The 13,425-nt window shown below is 39.6% G+C and overlaps 1 protein-coding gene across 1 annotated transcript in view; it reads right to left on the bottom strand.

Annotated features, from left to right (window-relative positions):
- DOK5 (docking protein 5) overlaps positions 1-13,425 on the bottom strand; it is a 139,217-nt gene that overhangs the window by 124,564 nt on the left and 1,228 nt on the right. The gene's annotated exons all lie outside the window — the stretch shown is intronic.

Below are 13,425 nucleotides of genomic sequence, written 5' to 3' on the forward strand. Positions count from 1 at the left end.
ATTCTAAATATACACAAATTTGTAAGAGCAACTTCCTTCTTAGAATTTATCTTAGAAAAATATAGTATCATGTATGCATAAGTGCATGCACAAGGATGCTTACTGCTTCACTGTTTAATTAGCAAAAATTAGAAACGATATTAAAATGTCCATTATTAGTGTGAGCAAATTAAAGAAATCATGGAACAGCCAAATAAGTGAATATTGGGTATCTATAAAATTTTCTGAAAAGTGCTACAACATAAGTTAAAAAGAACAGGGACAGAGTATATAACAGTACTTAATAATATGATGTGCAAAGCAAATTATACACACACAAAAACACATGCATTTTTATATATGCCTATACATATATATAGGCATATACATATCTCCATACAAATATACAAGAATCTGCCTAGAATTGCCTGGAAATGGAGATGAGTCTGGCGTAGGAGGGAACTTCCCTCTTCATGCCATCTTTTTTTGCCTTGATTCCTTTACCATGTACACATAATGTAAAACACTACTAGTAAATTAAAAAGACTTCATATATGCAAAAGCCATCTTTCACTGTAGGTAATATGGGCCTCTTTCTCCTTCCCTCCTTCCTTCCTTCCTCCCTCCTTCTTCCTTCCTTCCTTCCTTTCTTTCTTGTCAGAAATTCAACACTGCCTTCTGAAATCCAAAGTAAATCATAAAAAATATTTTTTTTCAAGTTATCTGTTCTTGTTTTGTGGTCTGACACAAGTTACATAGCAGCACAGGGGCATCCAAAGTCTTCTCTGCTATTTTCCACTCAGGTGGCCTATAGCAGGGCACTGCAGAGACCAATTTGGGACTAAATGGGATATTGGGTGTGCTTGGGCATGCTCTTCACATCCACAATCATGCTTCTGGCTCACAGGCAGACAGGTGGAAAGAGAGGGAGGTCAGACATTTGTATCTCCATCTTGCCACAGTGGAAGCGGAGGTGTGAGAAGTTCAGTGACACGCTTTGGTCACAGCAGAGGGCCAGCAGCAGGACGGGAAAAAATCAGGCCATTCTTATTCCAGCCAGGTTTCTCGTCTCCACATGTTTGTCCTGTGCTGAGGACTGCAGTTTGGATACTGCAAAAGGGCTACCAACAAACATCACCCAATAGAATTCCTCAAAACTCTTGGAATTTCTTGGGATTTATGAACATATGTACTCGAGAGATGCTAGGGCTACTGTCTGTTTCATAACTGAATATGCAAAATGTTATTTCAGGGTTTTATTCCTTTACTTAAATGTTTATTGAGCATTTACTATGGGCAGAGACGCTAGTCTATCATCCCTCCTCCCAGCTGGACCCACTTGAAGCATCTTACAAGACTGAGTGAGTTAATAAATACATTGATTGGGCAACATTAGTTACTATGCATTTGTTTGATTCAATAAACATATTTTTTTACCCAATATATGTTGAGCAAATTTTCAGTTTTATCATTTTAACTTCAGAATAAAAATAACAAACACAGCCACAGTTAACATATGATTTATCATATCTTCTAGGTCAAAGATTTTGACACAGCATTTCCCAGGAAGGTGCTGTTCTAAGAAAATAAATCATCGTTTATGTGTTTCTAAATCCTTCCTTAATAACTACTTTTTAAATTGCGTAAATGTCATTCCTAAAAGAAAAAAGACTGCAAAACTGAAAAGATTCTAATTATAAAATTGCCAAGAACTCAGCGTCATGCTTGAGAAAATCTATGTACAAAACAGATTCACTTTTCACCTACTGGATTAGCAGAATCTTGAAACAGCTCTCAACGCACACTTTTGCAAGATGGGAGGAAAGGGGTGGGTTCATAGATTTCTGGGAACATCCTCCAAGGCAACTTTGATAAAATTTTACATGTGAATATGCTTTGGACAATAAGTCCACTTCTAGGAATCTATTCACCAATATGCTCATCATGGGATGAGATGAGGGGGGGTTTGCAGCACTGTCTGTAACAGGGAAAAAGGAATTACTCAGATGCTCCACAAGAGAGAAGCAGCCTGAACTCAAACTTAGGTGCTGCCACGTGTGACTTGCACAAAAATTTAACATCACAGTTAACTCAGTCTTTTGATCTGTAAAATGGACATAAAAACTCCTACTTCCTGCACATATTTAATAGTAAGTAAAAGGAAGAAAGGAAAGAAGGAAGAATGGATAAATAAGCAAGCAAATACAGCAAATATACCCATACACTGGAATTCTGATTATTGAAAACAATGATATGTTGCTAAATAAGAAAGGCACGGCTCACGGGGCTTCCCTGGTGGCGCAGTGGTTGAGAGTCCGCCTGCCGATGCAGGGGACACGGGTTCGTGCCCCAGTCCGGGAGGATCCCGCATGCCGCGGAGCGGCTGGGCCCATGAGCCATGGCCGCTGAGCCTGCGCGTCCGGAGCCTGTGCTCCGCAACGGGGGAGGCCACAACAGTGAGAGGCCCACGTAATGAAAGAAAAAAAAAAAAGAAAGAAAAGCACGGCTCAGATGAGTATGTAATTATATATGTCACGTACACACATACATTCATGCACACACAAAAAAAACTTTTTATACATAGACTCTTCTGAAATAAACTATTCACAGTGGTTGCTTCTGGGGAAGGAAACTAGACGATTCCTAGGAACAAGGATGAAAAGAATCTTACTGTTCAATGTAGAAACTTTGTACCTTTGAATTTTGTACCAAGTATACACATTATCTATTCCAAAAAACATCAAATAAAACTTAATTTTAAGGGGGTCAACTCAAACCTCGAGCATTAATTGCTGAATTCCCTGGTACTGAATTTGCAGATTACATACCAGTAGCAACTATGAGACATCTTAGAATATCCTACCACTCAAAAATAGAAAATACCACAAAATCAGGTGGGACAATAGGCACAGTTTTCTCCTTGTCTCCTTACATGTGAATGTCTCATTCCATTATTCTGACCTGCAGTAAAATCATTTATTCATCCAATCAGCAAATATTGAGCATTTACTATAGGCTAAGAGCTGGGGATACAGCAGTGAATAAGATAGCCAAGGTCTTTGGTCTCACAGAACTTACAGCCTAGTGGGAGAAGACATACCCTACAAAGAAATAAATTAAGAAAAAAATGTATCTGGCACAAAAATAAGAACAATGTTCTAGAGGGATGTGAGGGGAAAACTTTGGATGTGATGATCCATATAGGTTGGTCTCAGGCAGGAACTATAAAGGTAAAATCTGGATACCAAGAGAGGGCCAGCCAGAAGAAAATCAGAGAAAAATCATCCGTCAATGGAGAAGATGGATTCAAATGGACTAAGACCTCTCCTGGGGCCAAGTCCCTGGGAATGTTCCTCTCAAACCACACTTCACACGACATTTTCCATCTGAATTAATGGATGTTGAAGACCATACCAGTTTCATAACATTTAGATTTGGGGTCACTGTTGGTGAAATACAACCCAGGCTCAAAAAGTGGTTCTTTGGCAAATGAGCTAAAATACCTGCTATTGGTAAATGGAAAGCTGGAAATCTGAAGAAATTGTTCATATGAAAAGTCAATGAACTCTTTCACTAGGGTATTCAAAGAGGTATGATTTCTTAAAGTTTTTTAGAAATATTTTCTTGTATTAAGTTAATGTGCGGTATTAAGATAATAAAATGCATTTTAAGACTATAGCGTTTTCCTGAATAGTGTAACTTGTAATAAGTAAAAGCTTTGAACTCAAGCTAGTGTTTTAATTTGAGTTAGTAGTCCATTCATAAGATAGGCTAATTTCTCTTTCTATTAACCACTAAAGTATTCATTGTATAAATGAATTAAGGGAAGATAAAATAAAAACTTAGGCAAATTGAGACAAGTTTGTGGGTTTGGGGGAGTTGGGGGTGGGAGGGGACACACACACCCATGGTCATATCAGACGGAAGTTCCTTAGAGGATGGTATTGAGTACATGGGATATCTTTTCTTAGAACCCTATTTTCAATATATTTGTATGAAATCAAGCCATACGGCAGCTACAAGTAAAGAATTTTTCACGAAACCCACTTAAAAAGATAAGTACAATCATCTTGTTTCCCAAACTTCAGTCACGCACAGCACACCATTTGGATTTGTGCTGCATCTGAGTTCTACCACCTACCCCAACAGTTTTTACTGCTTCTTTGTAACACTTGCACTATGTGTTAATTATCTATTTTAAAACTTCGCTTTTTAAATTCAATAAATTTATTTAAGGAGGAAACTATATATTCTTATCTTAAATGGAAAACCAGTATCACTCGAAGGTAAATGTAAAATGTAATACAATATAGTGTTAACGAATACAATAAAATATGATATTTTTGAAGACTCTACACCTAAGTATGGTTTTCTATTAAAAGGTCTCCTAGCCGACAGCTCCTTGAGCTGAATTAAATAAGAAGTAGCACTTTTTCTCATTTTATAATTCAGTGCTGTTTACTGCCCTAAAATGGTCTCTCAAGACATGATTCTCACATTTGGGGAAGACGTCTAGAGTTAATAAGCAAAAATATGATGGTCAATCTTTAATCAAAGGTCTGCCATTTTTGTCGAACATATTCAACTATGTATTTTCTAATACAGTGTTTCATCAGTGGCTCCTAAATCCGATGTTATAAAAATGATTCGCTAAAGTTAACGGCAAGAGGAAAGTACAATGCTACCTGCTGTTCGTTACCAAAGCCGTGACTCTTCTGCTGAGATACAAGTGAATTAATTTCTACCAGACAACAAACAACAAATATCACCTCAATCTCTTAACAATAAAATTAAAAATCAACATTACAGACCTTCATGAAGTTTCTACTGTGAGTCAGCACAGGATTAAGAGTTTGATGATATCTTTTATGAGAAGCATATTATTATCCTCATTTTTGTACATGAGGAAGCTAAATTTTGGGAAGAGTAAGCAATTTCCCCAAGGCCACAAAGTCAGTAAGTGGCCAAGTTGAGATCCAAACTGAAGTGTGAGTCCCAAATGTACGCTATGTCCACCAAGGAAAAAAATAATGCACCAATTCAATTATGAATGAAAGAAGGAAGGGAGGGAGGGAAGAAGGAAGGAAGGAAAGAAAAAAAGAAAGAGAGAGAGAGAGAAAGTGTCCCAGCAAGATCTGTAGTAGTTATTGTCAAGACTATTCTAAAAATGCACCAATTCAACGAAGGAAGGAAGGAAGGAAGGGAAGGAGGGAGGGAGGGAGGGAGGGTCCCAGCTAGACGTGTAGTCGTTTTAGTCAAGACTATTTGAAAATTCATATTGAAACCAAAGGACCTAAAATACCTAAAACAATTTTGAAAAAGAAAAAGTGGGAGGAACCAGTTTACCCTATTTCAAGACACTGTACATATATAGACGTATCACTGTACAATGGAGGCACACAAAACAAATGGAAGAGGGTAGAGGACCTAGGAATAGATACACATAAATATGCTCAATGGAGAAAAGTCAGGCTTTTCAACAAATGGTCCTGGAGCAGTTGGACCTCCATAGGCGGAAAATGAACCTACGCCTAAAATGCACACTGTATATAAAAACTGACTCAAAATGGATCATGGACATAAATGTAAAAGGTAAAACTATAAAATATTTATAGTAGGAAAGAAAAGAAGTAGGAAAAAAATAGTTGGCATCTTGGGCTGGACAAAGCATTAGTACCAAAAGCGAAAAAAAAAACTGATAAATTGGACTCCATCAAACTTAAAAAATTTCTGCCCTGTGATAGACCTTGTTAAAAGGATTAAAATAATAAGCTACATACTGAGAGAAAACGTTTGCAAACCACATGTCTGAAAAGGATTAATATCTAGAACATACAAAGAACTCTCAAAACTCAACAGTTAAAAGCAAACAACCCGGGCTTCCCTGGTGGCGCAGTAGTTGAGAGTCCACCTGCCGATGCAGAGGACATGGGTTCGTGCCCCGGTCCGGGAGGATCCCACATGTCGCGGAGCAGCTGGGCCCACGAGCCATGGCCGCTGAGCCTGCGCGTCTGGAGCCTGTGCTCCGCAATGGGAGAGACCACACAGTGAGAGGCCCGCGTACCCACAAAAAAAAAAAAAAAGCAAACAATCCAATTAGAAAAAGGGCAAAAGACATGACTGGGCATTTTACCAAAATGTATGTACAGATGGCAAATCACAACACGAAAAAATGTTCAGCATCACAAAGAGATGTCAATCATCATCTCATCATCACAAGGAGATGTCAATATACACACATCAGAACGTCTAAACCAAAACTGACACCAAAAACTGGGGGGCAACACCAAATGCTGGCGAGGATGCGGAGAAACTAGATCACTCATGCGTTGCTGGTGTGAATGTAAAATGGTCCCAACCACTGTGAAAAACAGTCTGGCAGTTTCCTGAAAAACTAAACATGCACCTACCAATACAACACAGCAATTGTACTCCTGGGCATTTTCCTAGAGGTATGAAAACTTACGTTTGCACAGAAACCCAGACCCAAATGTTTATTTCAGCCTATACATAACAGCCTAAAACTGGAAACCACCCCCAAATGTCCTTCAATGGATGAATGGCTAAACAAACTATGGCACATCCATATCACAGAATACAACTTAGCAATAAAAAGGAATGAAACTTTGATACCCACAATACCGAAGACAACCATGACAATTCCAGAGAATTATGCTGAGCTTAAAAAAAATCCCAAAACGTTACATACTGTATGGTTCCATTTATATAATATTTTTGAAATGATAAAACTATAAAAATGGAAAACAGATTTGTGGTTGTCAGGGCTTTAGGGTTATGGGAAGGGGGAGCAGAAGGGGCAACTATAAAAGAACAACACGGAGGACCCTGTCATGAGGGAATGCTTTGCATCTTGATGGTACCAATATCAGTATCCTGGTTGTGATACTAGCGATTTGAAGGATGTTACCATTGGGAGAAACTGGGTAAAGGGCATGCGAAATCCCTCTGTATTATTTCTTACACCTCATGTGAACCTACTATTATCTAAAATTTAAAAATTTAATTTAAAAAAATGAGACAGTGGTTCTTAACCTTTTTTGGAAATTGTGGAGGGTGGGAGGTGACAGGGTTTGGGACACAAATGTCCTGATCTTAGAATCTCATAAAAGCTATGAGGTCACCTGAGAACAATCATTTGCATCTTATCCATAACACAGTACACACAGCTAACATTTACGTTCTCTGAGACCCAGGGCATCAACAGAGGCTCAGAACACTAAAAAAAGAAACACAGCCCCCCAACTGCTCTGAAAAAATCAGCTTCCAGATACTCATCCAAAATGTAGGTATCTGCATTCTAGAAAGAAGCTATTTTAACTTCAACATTCACATATATCTGTGGCATTTCTAAACTCCCAATTTCATTTTGAATTTCACAGAAACAGGGGTTTGCAGGAGGGAGGCATCCTAATCTCTTCCTGGCTTGGAATCCCCCAAAATTTTATTTCCACCCAACCGGGATCAAATTCCTAGAGGAAGAGGAAAATCAAATTTCCCCTTCCTCGTTTCATGAAAATGCAACTGGAGATACCTGCAGATTCTTTTCACTTCAATATTTGACCTGTTACTCAAACTAATTCATCCTTAACTAGAGTGAATATATTAATCTCATGTTAACAATACCATTCCAAAAATAGACTGTCAATTCCTTGAGGATGTTGACTGTATCTGTCTTATTTAAGGTGGTTTTCCCTGAGCTTCTTAAAACGAGTATTCACTCAATAAACATTTGATGCATGATAAAATAAATGAAATCAAATATATCCCAAATGAAAACTAAATTCTTAAAATACCAAAGATAATGATCCACAAAAATTACAAAGCTGCTTAAAAAATAAATATTTCTAGCCATCTAATGAATATCATAAAAAATACATTGGCAGATGTGGGAAAAATCATCACAAAAGTAATTTGGTTTATGCCTACACACAAAATCACTAAATTGGCCATTCTTTGCTTAAATCAGTTTTGGGGATGATTAAAGGCTGACTTTATGCATAATTAATCATACCATCCACAAGGACCATTGAATAAAGATGACTAAAATACCAGCTGGAAAGCACTTCTGACATGGAAACCAGGGAAGCTGATTCAAATGGAGCTAAAATACTGCGTACTCTTAGGCAATACTTAGCAAGTGTATTCAGTCTAACTGACCATCAGTTTCACTACTGGAAGTTAGCCCCAGACTCTCTTTTCCTTGAGGAAGGAAAAGGATGCTTCATGAATCTTACTGAATGGTTGTATGTGTTTGTGTGCATGTGTGTGTAAATACACTCATGTACTGATGGTATATGATGAATTTATTCAATTCCTATGATTTTTTTTTTTTTTTTTTTTTTTTTGCGGTACGCGGGCCTCTCACTGTTGTGGCCTCTCCCGTTGCGGAGCACAGGCTCCGGACGCGCAGGCTCAGTGGCCATGGCTCACGGGCCCAGCCGCTCCACGGCATGTGGGATCTTCCCGGACCGGGGCACGAACCCGTGTCCCCTGCATCGGCAGGCAGACTCTCAACCACTGCGCCACCAGGGAAGCCCCAATTCCTATGATTTTGATGTTATGAATATAACTTTGCCACGATATCATTAAAAATACACAGACTCCTGATCATCTATAAATCCAAAACCCTAAATGAAATATGAAACCTCTCTGGCATACTGGGTCAAGTGAAACAGAGAAACAAAGGAGTGAGAAAATATTTCTGCCTAAAATTTGGCCATTAATTAACCAGTTTTTCAAATCTACTCTGCCACCCAAGAAAAAGATGCCGAAATTAACAGTTATGCCCCAGTCTGATGAGTTTGCTCAAACCAAAGTTACATGCAGATGGGTTTCTCTGGTCCTGATACCTTTGCCATTTATCTAAGGGTCATGAAAAATCCTATAAAGGCAAATATCCCTTCCATGACCTAACATCGGTGCTTTTACATTAATTATTTCACGGATATTAAGTTTTGTTTTCCTAACTAAAGAGCAAGGTCTTTGAGGATGAGAGCTATTGTAGAAAGAGATGAAAATAACAGCCATGTAGGTATCATCATCCTCTAACAGCACTAGTAGGAAAGAGAGCGGTAATAAACATTAACTGGGTTTCCACTGTGTCAGGCATTGTGTTAAGCCTTTTATGAGAATCCTCTATTAGGTGGATATTATGAGTCTCCCTATTATTACAGAAGACTGAGGCTTATAAATGCTAAGTAACTCACCAAAAGTCACATAACCAGTCGCTGAATTGGGATTTTAACAGTCTCATGTCAGAGCGTATGCTCTTAAACCAGTAGGTAGTGATGGATTCATTCATTCAATAAATCGTCATCGAGTGCTTTTCCATGCTGGAAACTGTTCCAGGCACTGGGGTTCAGCCCTCATGGAGTGTCCCACACCATTTGGGAGATACAGGCAATCAACAAGTAAAACATACAGACCGGTAAGTGAGGGCGTGATAAGTCTAGAGAGAAAAAAAACAAAGGGATATAGCGGGAGAAGGAGGGAAGAGATAAAACAGGGTGGCTGGAAGGCCTCAGTGAGAAGGTGGCATTTGCGGAAAGGCTGAAGAAGGTGAGGAGCCAGCCAGGAAGAAATAACGTGGGAAACAGCATTGCAAGCAGAGGGAACAGCAAAAGAAAAGATTCTCAGTCAGGGGACTTCCCTGGTGGTGCAGTGGTTAAGAATCTGCCTGCCAATGCAGGAGACACAGGTTCGATCCCTGGTCTGGGAAGATCCCACATGCCATAGAGCAACTAAGCCCCTGCGCCACAACTACTGAGCCTACGCACCACAACTACTGAAGCCTGTGCTCTAGAGCCCACGAGCCACAACTACTGAGCCTGCATGCCACGACTACTGAAGCCCGCATGCCACAACTACTGAAGACCGTGCACCTAGAGCCCGTGCTCCGCAACAAGAGAAGCCACTGCAATGAGAAGCCCACGCACTGCAGAGAGGCCTGGCCTCCGCTCGCTGCAACTAGAGAAAGCCCGTGCACAGCAATGAAGACCCAACGCAGCCAAAGATAAATCAATAAATAAAAGATTCTGAGTCAGCACAGGGCCTTGGAGCCCGCTGTAGGGCTATAACTCTTGGTGGTCTGAGCAGTGAGGGAGATAAATTAGGAGGTTATTGTTCTACAATATTTGGGGGATTGGGCCAGGGCGGCAGTGGCAGGTGATGTGAGAGGTAGTCGGGTTCTAGACATGTTTCCAAAACACAGCTTACAAGACCTCCCGATGGACTGGTTGTGGGGCTGTGACAAGGAGGGAGTGAAAAGGGGGGCTGAGTTTTTATTGTTTGCTGCTTGCTTGCTTGACTGATTTTTACCAGGGCAACTGAAATACTAGGACCTCTAGTGGCTGAGATGCAGACTCCAGGAGAAGCAGGTTTGGATGAAAAAGCAGGGGTGGCTGGACATACTGAGACCAGGAGACGTCCAGATGAGGATGCAGGCTAGACGGGAGAAGAGGTCCTTGGTACATAAAAGCACAGAGATGCTATTGAAAGTCGGGTAATCGAGGGGGACAGCACGGAGATAAAGTGAACAGGTGTGAGTTTAAACTCTGAGACTTGCAGGGTGGACGAGCCATGGCAATTACTGACTGGGAAATCCTCTCCGTTGCAAAGGAAGAAACCAAGTGAGGGCAGTTATATAATGCCATCTAAGCCACTGTGATAGGTTAATGATATGCAAATTGCCTAGTTCACCATTCCTCTAAGAATACATTTTTTAGTGCCTTTTGTGGATTTGCCAGATAATTGTAGACACACCCCTCCAGAGCCCTCAAAACAGCAACATCGACATTATCCTGAAAAAGTATTGCACCCAGAGCCCGGCTTGACACCTCCATGAACCAACGGATGATGAAGCCGGAGAATAAAGATGTGAAGATACTAAGACTTTTGAGTTAAATGGATTGAGTTTCTTTAAGCTTTTTGATGTTTATAGAAAAAAGCAAGTCTACAAATATTTGATTGTTTAATCACTTAAGCTGCTTAGTATCTCAACTAAAGGTGACCACTTATTTGCAACCCATCTGAATGGGAATGGTCTGAGACTATTTCATGCCCCACTGAAAAATCACTTACATGTATATTATTTGTAAAAAATTGCATCCAATGAAAATGTTTGAGAGCTGCATAAACATTTATGCCTTTGGACACATCTAGATAGAAAGATTTAAAAAAATCAATCATTCCTATATCCTTCCACCAATTCTAACTCATCTCTGATTACACCAAAGAAATAATGAAATGAGAATCCATGCTGTATGCTTTCACTGCATTTTCACAAATATTATCTTATCCAATGCTCACAGCATCATTAAATAGTGTTCATTGTACAGATAAGAAAACTGAGGCCAAGAGAGGTCAAGGGTCATAGAGCTAACAAGTAATAGAAGGAAGATTTGTTCTCTTTTCTTCTCTTACCAAATCTGAGGGGTCGGGCTTCCCTGGTGGCACAGTGGTTGAGAGTCCGCCTGCCGATGCAGGGGACACGGGTTTGTGCCCCGGTCCAGGAAGATCCCACATGCCGCGGAGCGGCTGGGCCTGTGAGCCATGGCCACTGAGCCTGCGCGTCCGGAGCCTGTGCTCCGCAACGGGAGAGGCCACAACAGTGAGACGCCTGCATATCGCAAAAAAAAAAAGAAATCTGAGGGGTTATTCCCTGGCACACCAGCTGCTTACGATTAAATGTTGTTTTCTTGTTTAATTATAAACCCTCCCAAACATGGTTCTAATCCACAGACACTTGTCTGAATTCCATTAATAAAACCACCATGTCATATTAGTTCCTCAAGGGGCTTATGAATTGCAAAGTCAGGCCTTTACTCTGTAGTTCAATCCATGTTCAATGTGCACTAACTGAGCACCTACTGTGTACCTAATGCAAAGCCTCCTGACTCTTTGAGACTTCCACATGCTGCCTGCTGTTCTAGGCTATCTGCAGCCTAGATTAATACCACTAACATTTCTTACTTTGGACGGAGGGTCCCTGTGCCATTTTCCTGAAGCATTCCTCTTGATGCCTCCATTATAAAACTTTAGTTTGCAATACTTTCTGACAATTATGTAATCAGCCTCTTCAGTTTATATAAATAAATTATATCATTAGGACAGTTTTTGAAAATTAATTGGTGATAAAATCAAACTGAACAAATAAAACCAGATTTTGTTGATTATATTTTTGACCTTTTCTTTCCATGAGCAATAACCATCATTCAGTAAATATTCTAAAATCTATTGGAGTGTTAACACAGACACAATGAATAAATCCTGAGAAAGTACACTTCTGGTCGGCATCCAAGATACTGTAAAATATAAAGGGATGCAAAGTGAACTATATTTCCTTTCCTTCTGTTTCAAATATCTGTCCGTAAACATTGGCACACACGGGACTATATAGTGTCAGTAATATTACAGAAAAAAGTCTCAATTACTATAAACTAGAAAGTTATGGTAACTAGTCTTTCAAATAAATCACCATGTGTCACAATTTGGCATAAACTCTGATCCTTATGAATAATTCACATTTTGTGCATTAATAATTCATGTCCTCTTTCTATTGGAATGCTCTCTAGCACAGAATGGATGTCTCTTATCAATTTCCTCAGTTGACATGATGGAGTAAATCTAAAATTAGAATGGTGTTTTCTAATGCTCCTTTTAACATTGTAACACTCGGTTGGCCCTTAAGGTTACAAAAAATATAAAGTTCCTCTTATTTCTTGCCCTTTGCATGAAAGTCACTATGTTAAGTACCCTAACAATAGTTGGTCCCCTTGATGAGAATATTTGCATAGCAAAAAAGAAAACCAAGGAAACTAAGGGTTATAGGGATTGGTTAGTTCTGTCACATTTCTCCCTAATTATATATTTATATATTCACTATAACATGGGGCCTAGCTGCTAAAACATGGTAACCAGCAGGGAAAGAAAAAAAAGAAAGAGAAAGAGAGAAAGAAAGGGAGGGAGGTAAGGAAGGAGGGAGGGAGGGAGGGAAGGAGGGAGGGAGGAAGGAAGGAAGGAAGGAAGGAAGGAAGGAAGGAAGGAAAGGACCAAAACAAATCAGGGAAGAGTTTTTAATAATTACAGATGTTTCCCATCAGCAGGTTTTCCTCCCTAACTGTTTAACATTGTGAAACTGCCTTTCAATTTTCAGTAAAATTATCTGGTACATAAAAAAGTCCAAAGACCAAATAAGAGAAAGGTGCCAATGACATGTATTTGTGGAGAACGATGTTCGATTTATTACTATTAACTCTATTCCCACTGTGGCCATTCTTCATCATTACTGACCTTATTTTTTCAGACATTAGGAAAGTAAACTTTTCTCCCCAAACTCCCTCGCCCCAAAGCACACAATAAACAGAAACAGCAACAGCACTTGACATAAGGTAAAGAGAAATGAGGTAGTTTGAAATTAAAAAAAAA

This window comes from Mesoplodon mirus, assembly GCF_964341445.2.
Source record: "Mesoplodon mirus genome assembly, chromosome: 15".
Taxonomy (NCBI): Eukaryota; Metazoa; Chordata; class Mammalia; order Artiodactyla; family Ziphiidae; genus Mesoplodon; species Mesoplodon mirus.